This window comes from Gallinula chloropus (assembly GCF_964237585.1).
Source record: "Gallinula chloropus genome assembly, chromosome: 1".
NCBI classification, from domain to species: Eukaryota; Metazoa; Chordata; class Aves; order Gruiformes; family Rallidae; genus Gallinula; species Gallinula chloropus.
The window spans coordinates 84534392-84539430 of NC_140085.1; positions in this window are offsets into that span (position 1 = coordinate 84534392).

The window sequence follows — 5039 nt, forward strand, 5'->3', positions numbered from 1 at the left end:
CCCCAGGGGGCCCCCAAGCAGCCCCTCTCCATTTGGGTCTGGGGGCTTTCGTTGGGCCGGGAACCTGGGAGGTACCTGCAAGGTTGCAGTTGGCGGCCCGAGAAGCACTCTCCGGCCAACATGCCCAACGTCCACCAACACCTCCAAAACAGAAGGAAACAGGACCCAAAGAAATAGCTGGCCTGAAGGGCCCCCAGGGGGCCCCCAAGCAGCCCCTCTCAATTTGGGTCTGGGGGCTTTCGTTGGGACGGGAACCTGGGAGATTCCTGCAAGGTTGCAGTTCGCGGCCCGAGAAGCACTCTCCGGCCAACATGCCCAACTGCAGCAACAGCTCCCAAACCGAAGTAGCCAGGACCCAAAGACGTACTTGGCCTGAAGGCACGCCAGGGGGCCCCCAAACAGCCCCTCTCAATTTGGGTCTGGGGGCTTTCGTTGGGCCGGGAACCTGGGAGGTACCTGCAAGGTTGCAGTTCGCGGCCCGAGAAGCACTCTCCGGCCAACATGCCCAACTGCAGCAACAGCTCCCAAAGCGAAGGAGCCAGGACCCAAAGACCTAGGTGGGCTGAAGTGCCCCCAGAGGGCCCCCAAGCAGCCCCTCTCAATTTGGGTCTGGGGGTTTTCGTTGGGCCGGGAACCTGGGAGATTCCTGCAAGGTTGCAGTTCGCGGCCCGAGAAGCACTCTCCGACCAACATGCCCAACTGCAGCAACAGCTCCCAAAGCGAAGGAACCAGGACCCAAAGACCTAGCTGGCCTGAAGTGCCCCCAGGGGGCCCCCAAGCAGCCCCTCTCCATTTGGGTCTGGGGGCTTTCGTTGGGCCGGGAACCTGGGAGATTCCTGCAAGGTTGCAGTTCGCGGCCCGAGAAGCACTCCCCGGCCAACATGCCCAACTGCAGCAACAGCTCCCAAACTGAATGAGCCAGGACCCAAAGACCTAGCTGGCCTAGAGGGTCCCCAGGGGGCCCACAAGCAGCCCCTCTCCATTTGGGTCTGGGGGCTTTCGTTGGGCCGGGAACCTGGGAGATTCATGCAAGGTTGCAGTTCCCGGCCCGAGAAGCACTCTCCGGCCAACATGCCCAACTGCAGCAACAGCTCCCAAACTGAATGAGCCAGGACCCAAAGACCTAGCTGGCCTAGAGGGTCCCCAGGGGGCCCACAAGCAGCCCCTCTCAATTTGGGTCTGGGGGCTTTCGTTGGGCCGGGAACCTGGGAGATTCATGCAAGGTTGCAGTTCGCGGCCCGAGAAGCACTCTCCGGCCAACATGCCCAACTGCAGCAACAGCTCCCAAACCGAAGGAGCCAGGACCCAAAGATGTAGTTGGCCTGAAAGGACCCCAGGGGGCCCCCAAACAGCCCCTCTCAATTTGGGTCTGGGGGCTTTCGTTGGGCCGGGAACCTGGGAGGTACCTGCAAGGTTGCAGTTCGCGGCCCGAGAAGCACTCTCCGGCCAACATGCCCAACTGCAGCAACAGCTCCCAAACTGAATGAGCCAGGACCCAAAGACCTAGCTGGCCTAGAGGGTCCCCAGGGGGCCCACAAGCAGCCCCTCTCAATTTGGGTCTGGGGGCTTTCGTTGGGCCGGGAACCTGGGAGATTCCTGCAAGGTTGCAGTTGGCGGCCCGAGAAGCACTCTCCGGCCAACATGCCCAACTGCAGCAACAGCTCCCAAACCGAAGGAGCCAGGACCCAAAGACCTAGCTGGCCTGAAGGGCCCCCAGGGGGCCCCCAAGCAGCCCCTCTCCATTTGGGTCTGGGGGCTTTAGTTGGGCCGGGAACCTGGGAGGTACCTGCAAGTTTGCAGTTCGCGGCCGGAGAGGCACTCTCCGGCCAACATGCCCAACTGCAGCAACAGCTCCCAAAGCGAAGGAGCCAGGACCCAAGGACCTAGCTGGCCTAGAGGGTCCCCAGGGGGCCCCCAAGCAGCCCCACTCCATTTGGGTCTGGGGGCTTTCGTTGGGCCGGGAACCTGGGAGGTACCTGCAAGGTTGCAGTTCGCGGCCCGAGAAGCACTCTCCGGCCAGCATGCCCAACGTCCACCAACAGCTCCCAAACCGATGGAGCCAGGACCCAAAGACGTAGCTGGCCTGAAGGGCCCCCAGGGGGCCCCCAAGCAGCCCCTCTCCATTTGGGTCTGGGGGCTTTCGTTGGGCCGGGAACCTGGGAGATACCTGCAAGGATGCAGTTCGCGGCCCGAGAAGCACTCTCCGGCCAACATGCCCAACTGCAGCAACAGCTCCCAAAGCGAAGGAGCCAGGACCCAAAGACCTAGCTGGCCTGAAGGGCCCCCAGGGGGCCCCCAACCAGCCCCTCTCCATTTGGGTCTGGGGGCTTTCGTTGGGCCGGGAACCTGGGAGATTCCTGCAAGGTTGCAGTTCGCGGCCCGAGAAGCACTCTCCGGCCAACATGCCCAACTGCAGCAACAGCTCCCAAACTGAATGAGCCAGGACCCAAAGACCTAGCTGGCCTGAAGGGCCCCCAGGGGGCCCCCAACCAGCCCCTCTCCATTTGGGTCTGGGGGCTTTCGTTGGGCCGGGAACCTGGGAGGTACCTGCAAGTTTGCATTTGGCGGCCCGAGAAGCACTCTCCGGCCAACATGCCCAACGTCCACCAACACCTCCAAAACAGAAGGAAACAGGACCCAAAGAAATAGCTGGCCTGAAGGGCCCCCAGGGGGCCCCCAAGCAGCCCCTCTCAATTTGGGTCTGGGGGCTTTCGTTGGGCCGGGAACCTGGGAGATTCCTGCAAGGTTGCAGTTCGCGGCCCGAGAAGCACTCTCCGGCCAACATGCCCAACTGAAGCAACAGCTCCCAAACCGAAGTAGCCAGGACCCAAAGACGTTCTTGGCCTGAAGGCACCCCAGGGGGCCCCCAAGCAGCCCCTCTCAATTTGGGTCTGGGGGCTTTCGTTGGGCCGGGAACCTGGGAGATTCCTGCAAGGTTGCAGTTCGCGGCCCGAGAAGCACTCTCCGGCCAACATGCCCAACTGCAGCAACAGCTCCCAAACCGAAGGAGCCAGGACCCAAAGACCTAGCTGGCCTGAAGGGCCCCCAGGGGGCCCCCAAGCAGACCCTCTCAATTTGGGTCTGGGGGTTTTCGTTGGGCCGGGAACCTGGGAGATTCCTGCAAGGTTGCAGTTCGCGGCCCGAGAAGCACTCTCCGACCAACATGCCCAACTGAAGCAACAGCTCCCAAAGCGAAGGAGCCAGGACCCAAAGACCTAGGTGGCCTGAAGGGCCCCCAGGGGGCCCCCAAGCAGCCCCTCTCCATTTGGGTCTGGGGGCTTTCGTTGGGCCGGGAACCTGGGAGGTACCTGCCAGGTTGCAGTTCGCGGCCCGAGAAGCACTCTCCGGCCAACATGCCCAACTGCAGCAACAGCTCCCAAAGCGAAGGAACCAGGACCCAAAGACCTAGGTGGCCTGAAGTGCCCCCAGGGGGCCCCCAAGCAGCCCCTCTCCATTTGGGTCTGGGGGCTTTCGTTGGGCCGGGAACCTGGGAGATTCCTGCAAGGTTGCAGTTCGCGGCCCGAGAAGCACTCTCCGGCCAACATGCCCAACTGCAGCAACAGCTCCCAAACTGAATGAGCCAGGACCCAAAGACCTAGCTGGCCTAGAGTGTCCCCAGGGGGCCCCCAAGCAGCCCCTCTCAATTTGGGTCTGGGGGCTTTCGTTGGGCCGGGAACCTGGGAGATTCATGCAAGGTTGCAGTTCGCGGCCCGAGAAGCACTCTCCGGCCAACATGCCCAACTGCAGCAACAGCTCCCAAACCGAAGGAGCCAGGACCCAAAGACCTAGCTGGCCTGAAGGGCCCCCAGGGGGCCCCCAAGCAGCCCCTCTCCATTTGGGTCTGGGGGCTTTAGTTGGGCCGGGAACCTGGGAGGTACCTGCAAGGTTGCAGTTCGCGGCCGGAGAGGCACTCTCCGGCCAACATGCCCAACTGCAGCAACAGCTCCCAAACCGAAGGAGCCAGGACCCAAAGACCTAGCTGGCCTGGAGGGTCCCCAGGGGGCCCCCAAGCAGCCCCTCTCCATTTGGGTCTGGGGGCTTTCGTTGGGCCGGGAACCTGGGAGGTACCTGCAAGTTTGCAGTTGGCGGCCCGAGAAGCACTCTCCGGCCAACATGCCCAACTGCAGCAACAGCTCCCAAACCGAAGGAGCCAGGACCCAAAGACCTAGCTGGCCTGAAGGGCCCCCAGGGGGCCCCCAAGCAGCCCCTCTCCATTTGGGTCTGGGGGCTTTAGTTGGGCCGGGAACCTGGGAGGTACCTGCAAGTTTGCAGTTCGCAGCCGGAGAGGCACTCTCCGGCCAACATGCCCAACTGCAGCAACAGCTCCCAAAGCGAAGGAGCCAGGACCCAAGGACCTAGCTGGCCTAGAGGGTCCCCAGGGGGCCCCCAAGCAGCCCCTCTCAATTTGGGTCTGGGGGCTTTCGTTGGGCCGGGAACCTGGGAGGTACCTGCAAGGTTGCAGTTCGAGGCCCGAGAAGCACTCTCCGGCCAACATGCCCAACGTCCACCAACAGCTCCCAAACCGATGGAGCCAGGACCCAAAGACCTAGCTGGCCTGAAGGGCCCCCAGGGGGCCCCCAAGCAGCCCCTCTCAATTTGGGTCTGGGGGCTTTCGTTGGGCCGGGAACCTGGGAGATTCCTGCAAGGATGCAGTTCGCGGCCCGAGAAGCACTCTCCGGCCAACATGCCCAACTGCAGCAACAGCTCCCAAACCGAAGGAGCCAGGACCCAAAGACCTAGCTGGCCTGAAGGGCCCCCAGGGGGCCCCCAAGCAGCCCCTCTCCATTTGGGTCTGGGGGCTTTCGTTGGGCATGTATACCTGAGAGGTACCTGCAAGGTTGCAGTTCGCGGCCCGAGAAGCACTCTCCGGCCAACATGCCCAACGACCAGCTACAGCTCTGAAACCTAAGAAGCCAGGACCCAAAGACCTATCTGGCCTGGAGGGTCCCCAGGGGGCCCCCAAGCAGCCCCTCTCCATTTGGGTCTGGGGGCTTTCGTTGGGCCGGGAACCTGGGAGGTACCTGCAAGTTTGCAGTTGG